At 37.2% G+C, this 17,369-nt stretch overlaps 1 protein-coding gene across 1 annotated transcript in view; it reads right to left on the bottom strand.

The window, feature by feature from the left end:
* LOC136337642 (sodium channel protein type 9 subunit alpha) overlaps window positions 1-17,007 on the bottom strand; it is a 163,070-nt gene extending 146,063 nt beyond the window's left edge. The window contains exon 1 of the mRNA XM_066279172.1: window positions 16,839-17,007. The gene's annotated coding sequence lies outside the window, so the exon portion shown is untranslated. The remainder of the gene's footprint in view (window positions 1-16,838) is intronic.
* Window positions 17,008-17,369: the final 362 nt, after the last annotated feature.

Raw genomic sequence — 17,369 nt, 5'->3', positions numbered from 1 at the left:
TGCCATCTTTCAATTTTTATCTTTGGTAAACCTGGTTTTTAAAAATAAAAAGAAATACAAAACAGAACTATGTCTCTTTTTACAATTAAAATATTCACACTTTTGTGCATGTTTATATTTTTTCCTAGTACGAGAGCAGAGTTTTATTTCAAAATACATTTCTGGGATGTACAGACCTGGGAATGAGATCTTCATGGTCCCTGGAGTCCTGGCAGAGGCTGAGGTTGCCCATTGTACCTCAGAGGGAACCATCCAACTGAACCTTTGCCTTTGCTCTTTTCTCAATATTTGGGCCATGCACCTCCTCAGATCTTCTGTACAACCTTATTTTTTCCATTTGGATTTTTGTATAATGCAATTTTTTTAAAGTTCAAATGACTATTGTCAATAAGTCTAATAATAATATAGATTTTTTTATATACATTATGGTATGCAAAACACATGCATCATTCATCACTCATTCACATTCACCATTGAATTCATTCCAGATTTTTTTTTTTGTATTTTTTTGAAGTAAGAAGGTGGGGGTGGGGGGGCAGGCAGGCAGACAGACAAACTCCCACATGCACTGGATTGGGATCCATCAGCATGCCCACCAGGGGGCGATGCTCTGTGGCAATTGGAGCCATTCTAGAGCCTGAAGCCAAGGCCATGGAGCCATCCTCAGCGATGGGGCCAACTTTGCTCCTATGGAGCCTTGGCTGTAGAAGGAGAAGAGAGATATAGAGAGAAAGGAGAGGGGGAAGGGTGGAGAAGCAGATGGGCGCTTCTCCTGTGTGCCCTGACTCAGAATAAAACCCAGGACTTCCACACGCCTGGCCGATGCTCTACCACTGGCCAGCTGGCCAGAGCATTCCAGATATTTTTGAGGACGCTTTATTTGATTATAATCCTAAACTTCTGAGAAATTAATACCTCCGAGAACAGACTTTTTTTTTTCTTATCATTAAGTGAGAGGCTGGAACTCAGATTTTTGGAACCTCTGATGTTAAATATATCATCTATAAATAAAATATAAAATAATTATTTTAATTAACTACTTTCATTATTGCTGAAATCTTACCTTTGCTTTTTTCATACTTAGCACCATCTTAGTCATATTAATAAATTCTCTAAATGATCATTATGTCTCAGAGATGCATAACTTGAGGGTTAATAAACACTAGTAAATGTTTCAAAGGAGTTATTCAATATTTCATGTCCTAAAATTGCTCAAAAAGTTTTAAAATATTTTATGGTACTTGAACAATCAGTATGCAAAAAAACTTAAGGTTGTAACTGATAACTTTAGATTTACAGTGGCAGATGAATAGAGATTTATTTCTAGATTAGTTGATGAAAATATATCCAAAACATTGTGGTCTAAGCTTTCATAATATCCTATAATTATTTCCTATATTATACTTCAAGAAAGAAGCTATCTCTATGCAAGGATATTCAAAATAAAGAACTCCTCAAATTTACAAAAAAATGGAGTTTAAAATCTCAAGGTTGTTGTCAACGACTCCCAGCATATCTGAAAATTTTAATGGAAAAGTTCATGTATTCTCATGTATACATGCTATATGAAAGAAAAAGGGAAAATATTTCTTAGCCTACATTAATTTTCTATTGTCAGAATTAACCCTTACCTGAAAGCACAAAATGATCACAGAGTTAGATGAGCCTTGATCACTACAATACATCTACAAAAGAGACCCTACACCTTTTTATAAAGTGCTGTATAAAGAGTACATTTCCACTCTTTGAATATGCACACATTGACTTCCTGCAAAACATCAACTTGGTGTAGGAGAAAGGCCTGACAGTTTGGGTGTCAGGTAGACCTAGGTTTCCATTCCTGATTAAAACATGTAACTAGCCCTGTGGCATTATGCAAATTCCTCATAAATGAAATGGAGAAAGTATCTGTCTTCAAAGATTATTAGACAAAATAGAAACCGTTTCTGTAAAGTACCTACCACAGTGCCTAGGCTAAATAAATATTATCTTTTTTCTCCTGATAGATATTGCACTTTTATCAACTGTAATTTTAAATGATAAACCATGAGCTGGTGGTGATTAAAAGTAAAACTTCATTAAAATTTAAGTGGAGAATATTTGTTACATATATTTTATTTTATTGTTATAACATGTTTATAGCTTTAGTCTAAAATAGGTCTGCAGTAAAATAGAAAGACAACCTAACATAGTTGTTAGGTTTCTGGCTCAAGAGTGAGAGACTTGGGTTCAGATTCCATCTCTACTGCTACTAGCTTGTGTGCTTGGGCCAATTCATTAATCTCTCTAAAGCTTGCTGTCTGCATCTCAAGACACAGCTGAAAATGAGTATCCTATAAGGTCATTTTAAGGGAAAAAAAATCACACTTTAATTATTAAACACATTTCCTAGTACACTTTAAGTGCACAATACATTCTAACCACTCACTTAGCACACTCCCTGATACATTAAAAAAAAAAAAAACAACAACCATCTAACCATTATTATTAGTGATTTTTGTCAACTTTTCCATACATGGACTCTGCACACCTAACGTTCTTAAGGGCAGTGAATCAATTTGGTTACTTCATGATAGATTTTTATAGTGCATGTACAGAACCATTTCTCCTTAATGAGATTTCAATTTTGGATACATTAAAGATTAAAACAAAGTTATGATCATTGCAAAGTCAAGATCACACTGCTTTTTACCAAGAGATGGCGATATATTTCCCACACAGCCATTTGTCAAGTTCCTGCCAAGGTAAGACTGACCAGTCCATGCAGGACATGCAGGATGTGTGTGTTGTTTTTAAGTGGTGAGGAAGGCTAAGTCCATCAAGCTTGTTAAATGCAAACATAATGAGAGTGTGGAAAGATTTAATAATCAAAGGAATTAGAATGTTATGGAAACTAAAGCAGAAATAATAAAGTGTAAAGGAATGTGGCAAGTGCATAAAAGATTTATTACCTGACAGTAGAAATGATTATTTAGGACTGACCAGGGCTATACAATAGGTTAAAAATTCTGAACTTAGGCAAAAAGCTAAAAAAGCACAAAGAAAATATCTAAGGGAAAATGTTCTAGGTACAGGTCAGATAATGTATTTTCCCTGGTAGAGGATGATCCAGATCAGGCGTCCCCAAACTACGGCCCGCAGGGCCACATGCAGCCCCCTGAGGCCATTTATCCGGCCCCCCACCGCACTTCCGGAAGGGCCACCTCTTTCATTGGTGGTCAGTGAGAGGAGCACTGTATGTGGCGGCCCTCCAACAGTCTGAGGGACAGTGAACTGGCCCTCTGGGTAAAAAGTTTGGGGACCCCTGATCCAGATTCTAATACTAAAGCAAGAGAAGGCTAGGTACTTGCTCAAGAAGGTAAAATCCAAGCATAGTAACAACTTCTGATGAAACATTCCACAGTCCAGGAATGGTTTAATAGAGTCAAGGTTCTTTAATTCAATATCAGAACAAGAGAGTTAAGTAACATGCACGCCAAAGGATTCCTTGGAATATTTGTGGATATTATCAAGAAAAGTTGTTATCCACCTATAGGAGTTTTGGGTTATTCTTTAGAATGTATATTGGCAGAGGAAGGAGATATCACATTTTATGATTCTAAAGAAACAGCTTATTTAGTAGAAATTCATCTAAGAATGCTAAAATTCTACAGAATAAATCACATAAACTTAAAAACAAGGCTTTTGAGAACTAACATGTTCATAAACAGAAACTTTCGTGTTTCTTATTTCTCTACTCTTTCATGGAACTACAGGTTATAATTGTGGCATGCCATTTAGTAGCCTTGTTCTTAACCTGGGAACAAGATGAAACCCACATAATACTGTTTAAAACGTATTCTTTTTGGAGGTTGTTGTTTCAAAGGTATTTAGGAATGAAGGGCATAGATTTTATTTTAATGAGTGATTTTATAGTATTTCTTACTTTCTACCATTTAGAGACAAGATTTTCAGAATCTCAAAGCAGATGTAAACAGGCTTAGAATCATGGAGAAAATTCCAGATTAGATAGTTGCTGCAGAGTAACAAGTAAATAGGAAGAAAATAGTTCCTATCTTTTTTGAAATTTATATTCCTGTATAAATCTGATCAGAGGATTTGGATTCTAAGATAAGGTGAGTGTTCAGGTGAAGAGTATCCAATGGCAAACTTTTATTTACAGGCTTTAACTCTTTAAACTATTATTCTAATTAATGCATTGAACTGTTTATAAACAAAATATGTTCATATGTCTTATTTTCATGACATTATATACTGTACTCAGTGACCTACAGTTTCCATAAAGAGTCACCATTTTCATTTGCTGGTAGCTACCCATGGGACTTATCTCTACAAGGACTGTCTATTGGGACAATATTTGTGGTACTATCTCTAACATTCAAACTTCAGTACTCAGTAGCAAATTCTTTTAAAAACACTTCTAACAAAATTGATTGGAAAATTAGTGACTTTACTAACTTCTAACAAAATTGATTGGAAAATTAGTGACTTTACTAATTTTCTCTGAAGAAAAAAGAGACTTCTGAACTTATTTTATTAAAATAAATCTAAGATTTAAAAGAAGTCAGATCTACTGAACATTTAAGGAAACATAATGTCTTTCTTTTTCATTCATTTACTCATTTTTTTTATACCAGTATTATTGGAGTAGCCACTATATACAAAATATTCTGTGAGGTCACAGGCGACCATGATTGCAGCAGATAGAATTCTTCCTCCACTTAATCATCATATAATCCCTAAGATTAGAATATCTTGCATCTATTAACTAGTTAGCAATGAATCAGAATTCCTAGACCATAGAGGAGAGATCAAATCCAAACATTTCAATAATATGATTGGTCAAAAAGATGAATGAATCTCATCAGACAGTAGCGAAATAGGAATATATAATACTCTTTCCACATCAGAAATCCTCTTAAGTTATTAGTATACTCTTCCAACAATTCAAGAATTTTAATCCTGGCATATATAAAAAATGGCATTATTGGGGAGAGTAAATGCTTAGAGTACAAAATATTACAGCTAAAAACTAGAACTCTGGGACTGATGGGTGAAGGGAAGTTGGACAGTGATAGACCCTGTAATGTTTATTGAAAAAAATCTTAAGAACTAAAACTATAATAAGAAAACATAGGGAAAAATGTAGAATGTTGGATTTAACAATGATTTCTTAGATATGGCACTATAAGCACAGGCAACAAAACAAAAGAATAGATAAATTGGACTTCATCAAAATTACAAATTTTTGTATATCAAGGGACACTATTAGAGAATAAAAAGGCAATTCAGAGAACTTACAAAATAATTATAAATCATACATGATAAGGGATTACTATCCACAATATATAAAGAACTCCTGCAACAAACAACAAAAAACAAACAAATCTATTTAAAAATGCTCAAAGGATTGGAATAGACATTTCTGCAAAGAAGATATACAAATGGTCAATAAGCTCATGAAAATATATTCAGCTTCACCAATGATTGGGAAAATACAAATCAAAATGGCAATATGTTACCCCTTTCTTCCCAGTAGGATGGCTATTACAAAAAAGGAGAAAAAAAAATGTAAGCCAGGATTGTTGAAAATTGAAATGCTTGTGCATTGCTGGTAGGAATATACAATGGTGTAGCCACTATGGAAAATGGTTTAGTATATGATCCAGCAGTTCCAATTATGGGTATATACTTAAAAGAATTAGAAGCAGGGATTCCACCAGCTATTTATATATCAATGTTCATACAGCATTATTCATAATAGCCTAAAGGTAGAAATAACCCAAAATTATCAACCCAATGGATGAGTAAATAAACCAAATATGATATATACATAAAATAGAATATTATACAGCCTTAAAAAGAGAGACCATTCTGATACATTCACATCAATGAATCTTAAAAATATTATGCTAGTTGAAATAAGCCAACATAAAAGGACCAGTATTATTTGACTCCACATATATGAGGTACTTAGAATGGTCAAATTAATAAAGAAAGCAGATGGTGTTACCAGGGATTGGGGAGGGGGTGGAGGGAATAAAGAGTTATGTTTTAATGGGTACACAGTTTCAGTTTGGAATGATGATCAAGTTCTAGAGATGGATGGCGATTATGGTTGCACAGCATGGTGAATGCACTTAATGTCCTGAACTATAACACTTAAAAATGGTTAAAATGGTAAATATGTTATGTATATTTTACCACAGGTAAATATTTCTTAATTCACAAGATTTCCCTAAAACTATAATGTAGAGAGAGTCAGTAGGGTACCAAGGTCACAGTATCAGCAGTCAACCTTGACAGGATACACGCGTGCTTCCCTGGTATGTAATATGCAAAATATTACTGTATTAGCACCATGTTTTACTTTTTAGAATGGAAATACTTGAAGATACCCTCAATTGTAACCTCTTGTCATATAAGCCGTTTTTTCTTCACAGGGTAATAAGAGCTTTGAAGAATCTAAGCCATTGCAGATGGGAAGAGACTCTAAAAGAATTACATGTAAATCACCAAAAAATGACAAAAAGATTTTACTTGGAAATTAGCAGTTTCTCAATCATTTATTTGTTCATGTGGGATCCAGAAGGAGGAAAAAAAAGCATAATTCATCTCCTTCCAGTTTGTCCCATGCCTTTCATTGTTGAATTGCTTATCATACAGACTTCTAGGCAGACTTAGCAATATTTTCTAAATTAAGAAAAAGCCGCTTGATCTGTGGTGGCGCAGTGGATAAAGTGTTGACCTGGAACACTGAGGTCACTGGTTCGAAGCCCTAGGCTTGCTGGTCAAGGCACATATGGGAGTTGATGCTACTTGCTCCTCCCTTCTCTCTCCCTCTCTCTCCCTCCCTCTCTCTCTCTCTCTCTCTCTCTCTCTCTGTCTCTCTCTCTCCTCTTTCTCTAAAATTGAATAAATAAATTTTTTTTTTAAAAAAAAGAAAAGGCCCCCATCTTCTACTAATGTCTCCCTTGTTCTCCGCCTGTCAGCCACACTGATTTCCTAGCTATTCCATACACATTAGATATGTCTTGGGGCTGTTGCAATTGAAGCTTTGGTGACTAGAATAATTTTTCTGTTGCATAGGTGTCTCCTTCACTTCCTGACTCCTAGTCTCTGCTCAAATATCACCTCTAAAAAGGATTTTTTTTAAATGCTTTCAGTTTTATATCACATATATCAGTGAAACAACATGGTTCTTGACTTTTTCCATCTGATTTATCTCACTTAGCATGGTATTCTCAAGATCCATCATGTCATTGCGAATGGCAGTATTTCATCCTTCCTTATGGCTAAATAGTATTCCATTGTATATATGTACTATATCTTCTTTATCTAACCACCTACCAAGGGACACTTTGGTTGTTTCCATAAATAATGCTGCTATGAACATAAGAATGCATATATTTTTGCAAATAAATGTTTTCAAATTTGGGGGGGGTAGCTACCCAGAAGAGAGGTTGCTGCATCATAAGGTAACTCTATTCTTAATTTTTTGAGGAACCTCCAAAACTGAAAGTAATAAAGGAACAAACAAGACAAACAAAAACACCCAGATACAAACAACAGCATGGTAGTTACCAGAGAGAAGGGGTTAGGAGTAGTAAAGTGTAGAGGATACCAAGTATATGGTGACAGGAGATTTGACTTTGAGGTAGACACACAATACAATATACAGATGATGTTTCATAGAATTTTACACATGAACCTATATAATTCTATTAAGCAATATCACCCCAATAAATATAAGAAAAATAAATTTTAAAAATGATAAAAAATATTAAAAAGTTTTTCTAACCACCCTTATTAAATAATGTATCTTTCTCTCAATTCTCCCTGTCCTGCTATGTTTCTTGACAGCACTATTGTAATACAAGGACATACAGTGGTAAGTATCTGTATATTTATTCATTATTTGTCCCCAAACTGGCATAAACTTCCATGTTTTGTTTACTGCTATATCTACAATGTCTACAGTACTGCCTGAGTAGTTGCTCTGTAAATACTTGCTGAAGAAATGGAGTGAATAAGGGGAAAGGAGGAGTTACTGTTAAATTTCAGAAAGCATAGGAATGTTGAGAATAGTGATGCTAAGAGTTCTGGGAGCTGAACTGGAACAGCTTAGCATCTCTTTTCCCCTATCCTTGGGATCTCTGCCAGGTTCTCCCATCCCGCAAACCTCAATGGCATTGATACCAACTTGGATTCCAATTTTTGACCTATACTTTTTGAAGCCAACCAGATAGGGCTTCATGATTGATGATCAGGTCAAGAAAAATCAGTTTGAAATTTTAGTTCTAACTTTTTTTTTTTTTCACTATCTGACTGCAGTCCAACTCTTAAGCAACTTAAGCAAATCCTCCAATAGATAACTCTGCGAAAAGGACTCAGGCTCCAGTCTTTGTCAATGCTAAAATATTTTGGCTCTTTTATGTAAATAAAGAAGACTACAGTCATCTAGAATTAGTGAACCGACACTGTGGCAGAAAATAAGCAAGAGTGCTATTCTTCTTCTGAGTGAAAAGTAAGATATATGACTGTTTCATCAGGATGTGGGAATGATAGAAAGCTAGGTGTGGAAAGGATAAATTATTAAAACCTTAAGTTATTCCTCCTACATTCTTAGAAAGTTTCAGTGATAAAGAATTATTTTTTTTCCAGACCAGGTGGTGATGCAATGGATAGAGCGTCAGACTGGGATGCGGAGGACCCAGGTTCCAGACCCCGAGGTTGCCAGCTTGAGCACGGGCTCATCTAGTTTGAGCAAAAGCTCACCAGCTTGGACCCAAGGTTGCTGGCTCGAGCAAAGGGTTACTCGGTCTGTTGAAGGCCCACGGCCAAGGCACATATGAGAAAGCAATCAATGAACAACTAAGGTGTCGCAATGAAAAACTAATGATTGATGCTTCTCCCCTCTCTCTGTTCCTGTCTGTCCCTATCTATCCTTCTTTCTGACTCTCTCTCTCTCTCTGTCTCTGTAAAAAAAAAAAGAGAACTATTTTTAATAAGAGTTAAGCATATATTGTTGTGCAATAAATGATTCATTTATCCAGTAACTATGGATTAAGAATGACTGCATGTAAGACATCATGTAGGGATGCCAATAGGAGCAAACTATGGTCTCTTTTCTTAAAACCTTAACAGTCTAGTATAGTGATTTTCAACCTATTTTATCTCATGGCACACACAGACTAATTACTAAAATTCTATAGCATACCCAAAAATATATTTTTGCTGATCTGACAAAAAAAAATGGGTATAATTTTGACTCATTCACACTGGATAGTTATTGTTGTGATGGCTACGGTCATTTCTTTATTTGATAATCTAAGAAAAAAGATGTCAGTGCCCCTTACTAAATAGTCAGGTATTGCATTTTTTTTAAGTGAGAGAGAGAGATTCTCGCAATTACCCAGATGGGGATCCACCAGGCAATCCCCAACTGGGGCCAATGCTCTGCCCATCTGGAGCCATGCTCAGAACTGAGCTATTTTTAGTGCCTGAGGTGGAGGCTCCACAAGCCATCTTTAGCACCCAGGGCCGATGTGCTCAAATCAATCGAGCCATGGCTATAGGAGTAGAAGTGAAAAAGAGAGAGAAACAGGAGAGATGAGGAGAAAGTAGATGGGCACCTCTCCTGTGTTCCCTGACCAGGAATCAAACCTGGGCCTTCCACCACTGGGTCAACACTCTATTGCTGAGCCAACTGGCCAGGGAAGGTATTGCATGTTTTAAAAATTCTTAGGCCCTGGCCGGTTGGTTCAATGGTAGAGCATTGGCTGGCGTGTGATGTCCCAGGTTTGATTCCTGGTCAGGACACACAGGAGAAGCACCCAACTGCTTCTCCACAACTCCACCTCTTGCTTCTCTCTTCTTCTCTCTCTCATATCCTCCCCTCCTGCAGCTCAGACTCAGTTAGAGCAAGTAGGCCCCAGGCACTGAGGATGGCTCCATGGCCTCCACCTCAGGTGCTAAAAAGAAAAGGCTCCAGTTACAACAGAGTAAGGGCCCCAGATGGGCAGAGCATCGCCCCGTAGTGGGCCTGCCAGGTGGATCCCAGTCCAGATACATGCAGAAGTCTCTGCCTTCCCTCCTCTCTCACACACACATAAAAAAACTCTTGTGGCACACTGGTTAAAAATCTAGGAAACAGCTACCAATCCACAAACATTAAAACAGATTTATATATATCTTAGAACTTAGGGGTCCAATTTCTTATGATTTTAACATCCCGAACAATGTATGTAGTATATACTAAAAGAAAATAATTTGCATTAGAAATTATAAGTATTATGTATATTAAATTAGTATTTCAAAACTTTTTAAAACCCTTAAGAGTAAACATCTTGAATCATTGGTGTTAAAGAAACACTTTAATTGACATAAATCATTAACTTTTTGTGACAATAAATACTATGATATAGGTTACATTTGAGCATATCAATTTGTGGTACTAAGAATCTCCTATTTATAAAATGTCTACAGTCTTAATTTCTAGAACATAAGAACTTTAGAGGAATACTGTCTTCTTTCCTTACCCTACAAAAGCTTACTTTGCTTTCTCTACTTCTCCATCCTCTAACACCAGGATCTCTCTCACATGTATAACTTCATTCTGTTTTCTCCATTACAACACTCAAAGACACATGAACCTTTTGCAAGTCATTCCATTTGCATATCTTTTCTTTTTTGTGTGTGACAGAGACTAATAGAGACAGATAGGGACAAACAGACACGAAGGAAGAGAGATGAGAAGCATCAATTCTTCGTTGTGGCACCTTAGTTGTTCAGTGATTGCTTTCCACTATGTGCACTGACCAGGGCACAGGGCTATAGCAGACCAAGTGACCCCTTGTTCAAGCCAGTGACCTTGGGCTTCAGCTGGTGAGCCTTGCTCAAGCCAGATGAGTCTGCGCTCAAGCTGTTGACCTTGGGGTTTTGAACCTGAGTCCTCCGCATTCCAGTCAAACACTCCATCCACTGTACTACCGCCTGGCCAGGCTGTATATCCCTTTTAAGAGGAGTAAGACATACTCCTCTTCTTTCAAGTCTTGTCTACCTTAGAAAAGTCACTTTTCCTGTGTGATTTCCCTCATAATAAAACAAAAGACTCTAATCATGGCCAAGTCAAGTCAGCATAGTACAATGACAACCCTATCCCAGAAAAGCAGTCACTCAACCTCTGAAACACCCTTACTAATGTACAGATACATTCATAATGCCTTCAAAGATCCACATAATTCTCAATTTCAGTTCAACACAAATGCAATCCCCAAGAGTCAGCATTCAAGATGAACATTTATACAATCTTTAATCTTTCTTTTTCTTGTTGTCTAGTATTATAACTATTGATACATGCCTAGTTTGCTATGTTCAATTACAAATGTAGATGATCTCAGCTCCATTATTGGTAAAAAGACTTTTATGAGATCCTTAGTAACATAACCAGAAGGGATTACCTGTGTGGAATACATGCAAGTATATTCTTGGAATAAATAAGGTTTTTTCTTCTTTAGAAAGATTGTGTATGTTACTCAGATTCAGTAATCTCTGTGAGTCTGTGGGAAGGTAAGGTAACTTCTGAGCCTTAGTGTTCTTACCTCAAAGGGTGGTTGTGGGGATTAAAAAGAAGCATTTGCCAATCTCTTAACGTACTGCTTGGCAAAACTAAAACTGCCATGTTTGAGGCTGTTAATGTTTTTTCAGTAATACTAACAAGATGTAAACTGTGCTGTCTGTATTTTCTCTCATGGCAATGTACCTCTTATATATTCAGTTTCTGTCCTCATGATATTTCCCTGGCCCACCTCTTGCAATACATAGTCAATCATTCTTTATAACTGGGGAAGAACTGTGAATTGATAAAGAAACAAAAATCATTCATTTATTAACCTTAATTTGATAATTTGCTTGATAAGATTCTGATCTTTGTAAATGTGTCACCAACGAAATAAAGCAAGTGAATGGACATGTTGGCAAATATTTCCCTCCTTATTTGCTGATTTAAAAATTCAGATTTATATTCTTGATGACTGAATTATTAGAGTAACTTTAATTTCCTAAGTGAAAATTTATATGAAATGCTCTGAATAACTTATGCTCTGATAAGTGGTTCAGAAAGCTTTGTCAAAAATCCAAGGAGACATTTTAAAAAAATTTATGATCAATAATAGCAGTCTCTCAAACACTTGAGAGAAAAAAAGGAAATAATAAAATGAATAGCAATAAAATTACAACTAAAGTAATGGTATATTTTAATAATAATATACAGCATATTTGGCTCCCTGTTATATCACTTTAAAAACCCAAAGGTATTCATTCCATTGCCTATATAAAAGCAATAACAGAATGTTTCACTTAAAATACATTAAGATTTATTTTAAAGAGAGAACTGTTCTCCCAGTGAGATAAAAAGATATCAAATTCAATTCTGTATATAATGTCAACTCAAATTTGTCGTGGTAGATTGTTTATTGGCACTGTACAAGGCATCCCCTTCTTCTGCCTCTGCTTATGATGGTCTGGCATTTTTCCTCACCACCCAAGTTTCAATCCTCCAAACTTCATTCCACCTTTAGCTGCTGAGAGCTGAGGTTTTTCCTGTTATCTAAAGCCATTTCCTTCCAGTTATACAGAGAGGAAGTAGCAAGTTAAACCTTCAATGAAGAAATTTCATTTTGCAGGATGGCAAGACACAAAATCTGTCCTTTCATATTTCACAAAAGTAGTTTAGTCACATTCTTTCAATGTTCTCCTATAAATCATCATATGAAGATGATTTTTATATAATCTTATAACATCATTTATTATGATCTTGCCATATTAAGTGATAATCTGATTTTCCGTAGTTCTGAAGAAGGAAGTGGTACTACCATTGTGTAGAAATAAATTAGCTAATTTGTGACATGTAAAGCAGGGCCATCTTCAATTAATACATAGATTAGCTCTAAGACAACCGCTATGTGCCAACTCAATAGCAAATTTAACAAAATCCCTGGTGACAATTAATAAAATAGTTAAGTCCTTCAGAAGAGACAAGATTGCCAAATTCTTTACAACCTCCCCTGTGCAAAAAAAAGTATATATATATATATATATATAGAGAGAGAGAGAGAGAGAGAGAGAGAGAGTGTTTGATTTATCTTTAAGTATAGTTTCAAAAATTATAATGGGGGACTTATTGACACAGAAAGTTGTGAATGTGTGTTTATGTATGCATAAATACAATGCCATCATTAACCAGTATGTATTTTGAAGCCCCTCCTCTGGCATCCAATAATAGTGATGGATCTTCATGGATTGCCCACAGTGCCTCTCTGGACCTTTCTTAGTGAATACTTTGGATCTGTGAGATACTTTGCTCCTGGAACCTGGAAGGAACACCAACTTGGACCATGTGAGCAGAGGATCCAAGGCCTCACCCTCATTTGACTATATTTACATTGGATGAGCCTACCTAAGTATTCATATTTATTATGAAAGAATATTTTTAATTTAGTGATTACTGAATGACCTTAAATACTTGGTAAAAGATACACACTTAAACCTAATACAGTCATCATTGCATACTAGGAGTCACTCATACTAAAATTATAATTGACTTATATACTCCAATTTTTCTATAAAATATATTTTAATTCAATGTGGTCACTACTTTTCTCAGAATATATTATGATCTACTCACCTTTAAACACATTATTGTGTAATAACTGCTAACGGTGGAAATACATCTTAGGATATTTTAATTTTACCTCTTTAAAATCATAGTACAGGGTTATAAATGCACCACATGCTGAACAACAGAAAAGAAATCAAATTATAAAATGCATATATTTATTGGCTTGCTTGATGTGCTCTATGATGAAATATGTCATATCTTTGTACTTTATAATTTACATAAATATCTAGAAACACCTTCCCCATCCCATTACTTCATGCCAGGCACTGTACTGGAAGTTGAATCAACAGTAAAGTCTTGCTGTATGGAGCAAGCAATACACAAATCCATGTAATACCTGCGTGTTATATAATAAGCACTATGAAGGAAACAAACACAGTACCAAGACAGAGACTAACAGATGACATCCTGCTTTTGACAAGGTGATCAAGAGTGACCTGAGTAAAAGGCCTTTGAGCTGAGGTTTAAATTTTGAGAAGGAGTTAGCCATTCAAAGTGTGGAAGGAAGTCCAGGCACTAGAAACAGCATTTGAAAATGTCTCAGGGAGTGACATTTCTCTGTGTGTTCCAGGTACTAAGACCAGTGTGCCTAGAGTATGTAAAAGGGGGTGATGGGTTCAGTGAGGTTGTGGAGAAGGGCTAGAACAGAGAGGGAGCTGTATGTTAACAGGAAGAATTGCTGTTGATTGGTTTCTTTGTTTCTGCATTTATTCATATTTTCTATGCAGTCACGATCCAATTAATATATGTAAGAGGCATCATTACTCATTCTGAAGAGTGACTTGCAGAGTAACAAATTGTGGAGTTGGAGCAAACTATGAAGGGTGTAACAGGAATCCAGGTAAATTATGAAGATGACCTAAATTTATTTGGTGGCAATACAGCTAAAGTTAACAGGGTATAAAAGATACAGATAACAGGATGGAAGAAGTTTAATTGAATAGAAGTGTGTCTAAGCAAAAATAGTGATAAATCTAAATACAGCCTGGTTAGGGATGAAATGCTATCATGAGGAGAGAGCAATCCACACTTGGATGATGGTTGAGCCATTTATTCAAATGATGGCAATGGGAAAAGAATCTGAGAACACAATTTTAGGGAAAATCATAAATTATTACCATTAGAACATTTAGAATGATATGACATTTAGAATGACCCATTCATATTAGTAAACACTAAGGTACTTAACAAGGTTAGAAAAATATCATATAAATCCTTTCAGCACTTCACACTCACATGTCTAAAAAGAATAGGTGATAGATAAATATTAGTTTTCATTATTCATGCAAAATGTAAGATTCCATTTTCAGTTTTTGTCACAGAGGAAGTGGGTTGGTCATATTAAATGAAGACCCTCAGATTTCACCTCCAAATTTCTTACTTTGTCTTTGCTGCCAAAACTCATCTCAGCCACAGGTAGCAAAAACACAAGCACTGCCACAGGGCTCCTTTGATTATTTCTGGGTTCTAGGAGACACAAGGAGACACCAGAATGCTCTTGGCAGAGAGCCACACCTGACTCATCTTTCCACTGTAAAAGCATCAGGTACTCATTGAGCCCTGCCCTGCACCATAAGAATCATGGCATATTGTGTATACAGGCTCTGTAAAAATATGTCACTGTGTCCCATGACTGCACAATCGTTCGCTCCCAAAAGGGAACCTTTAATAGGTATTTTAAACACCTACAAAATACAAAGACTTAGGTTAAGCAGTTATTATCAGTTGCTTAAATAAAGAACATATCCCACATTACATCAAATGCCATTTTTTTCTAGCATTTTGTTGTGAATAGCAGTATTCTAACAATCATGACAATTTCATTCACAGGATCAGATTAGACTGGCTTTCAAATAATCAATACATTATTTTTAAAAATGCAAGAAATTGAAATCTAGTTTATTTTTAAGTGAAAAAGAATTAGAAGATTTTTCAATAAACAAAGACTACTTAATAATTGGATTTGGTTTGCATATTATAGGTTTACAGGTTTTATTGATGCTAAAGTAAAAGTCATAAAAATATTTTTTAAAAAGCAAAAGAAAGAAAAATAACACAACAATATCTTTCTCCTGCCCACAGGGAAGAAAGGAAATAGAAAAGAACATTAATTGTGTTTCTGAAAAGAACTTAACCTCCCAACACTGACACTCAACAGCTGAAAATCCATCATTCTTTTAAAAACTCAGGTAGATTTGGTCTTTATCTCATTGAAATGAGCTTTTTTAAAACTCCCTTAAGATTCCCTCACATGAAAGTTGCTCTTAGCTTCAGAGGCGATATAAATTACTTGGAATGCTGCAACTGTAATATTTTTTTAAAAAAACCACTAAAATAATGAATTAAATGTTTGCTATAATCATAGCTGACATATTTTCCGGTATGGCAATGTTGCTTTGATCTTTTAACTGTCTTCAATATAAGTATGAGAGGTACGTACCTGGGTTTTTTTGTTTGTTTGTTTGTTTGTTTGTTTGTTTTAGAAGAAACTGACAATTTCAGTTGAGAAGTCGATAAAAAGTTTAAATGATTCTGAATCTTATCTGAATTTTACCATAAAAGGGTTAAACATTTGAAAAGCAAACTGCGTCGAGAAATGGGGCTAAGCAGTCTTGTCAATTATTTATGTTTGTGTGCTAAGAAGGGGTGCGGCGTTTCTTCGGGGTCCCCACGGGTAGTATCAATCAGCTGCTGGTTCTGCACGCTCACCTTTGCTGATGGAAAATACAACACGTTTTTTGCTCATAAAGAACATGACCGGTCCCTGGAACCGAAACCCATCTAACAACTCTGCTAATATCGACAGGAAGAAATAACCGACAGTGAACCATCAGGTACAGCTGCCTCTCCCTTTCCACGTTTTCAGAACAGGGCAGCAAACTCACTGGGTCAAACCTCGCAAAGGATCGGCCCAGCAGTGGAAACAGTTGCCTCTCCAGCTCCTCTCGCCCCAGACGCTAGGACATCCCGCCCCCACCCGCCCAGCTTTCCCTCTCTCCACTTTCCAGGTGGCCTTAACACCCTGTGGCCAAAGCCCAGAGACGCGGCTGTGGACACAGGTGGGTGTGGCGGTTGAGCAGAGCACTGGCAAGACTGATGGCTTCCCTGCCCGCCACACCAGACGCGCAAGAGAAAAGGCACTCACTCGAGACCTTACCCGCCGGTCATGCCCACACAGTGCGCTCGCAGAATCTGGCCCCCGGGAAGGGCGCGGACTTCTGGGACCCTTCCCCGCTCCCAGCCTCTTTCGCCCGGCGTTCTCTCTGCTGCTGCTGCTGCCTTTCTTTAGGTTCCTGTTGCTCAGCGGGCGGCCTCCACCACCTGCTTCTGGCACCCAAGCTAGCCCAGCCCCGGCGAGCCGAGCCCAAGAATTGGCAACCAGACACCCGCCGCGGGAGGCTGGCGGGGCCGGCCGAGACTGCGCCCCTCCTCCCGGGACGCGCCCTGGCCCGGCAGCCCCGCCCCATCGCTCGCCCGGCGCCGCTCCTGCTGCGTCCACGCCTCTGGAACCGCCCAGTCCGCACCCTCCCGCCTCCTGCCCGGCGCTCCCGCCGCTGGTGCAGGGCTGGTACCCAGCTTGGGCGTGGTGGTGGCAATGCTGCATCCTGTCCACTCTGAGCCAGACAGAAGACGGAGGAGGGGTCACGACCTCTCCCTTACAAGCTGCTTCATGGGGTCGTGGTGGTGG

This window comes from Saccopteryx bilineata, chromosome 5 (genome assembly GCF_036850765.1).
Source record: "Saccopteryx bilineata isolate mSacBil1 chromosome 5, mSacBil1_pri_phased_curated, whole genome shotgun sequence".
NCBI lineage: Eukaryota > Metazoa > Chordata > Mammalia > Chiroptera > Emballonuridae > Saccopteryx > Saccopteryx bilineata.
The sequence above is the reverse complement of the archived record's forward strand: the minus strand, read 5'-3'. Positions and strand labels throughout refer to the sequence as shown.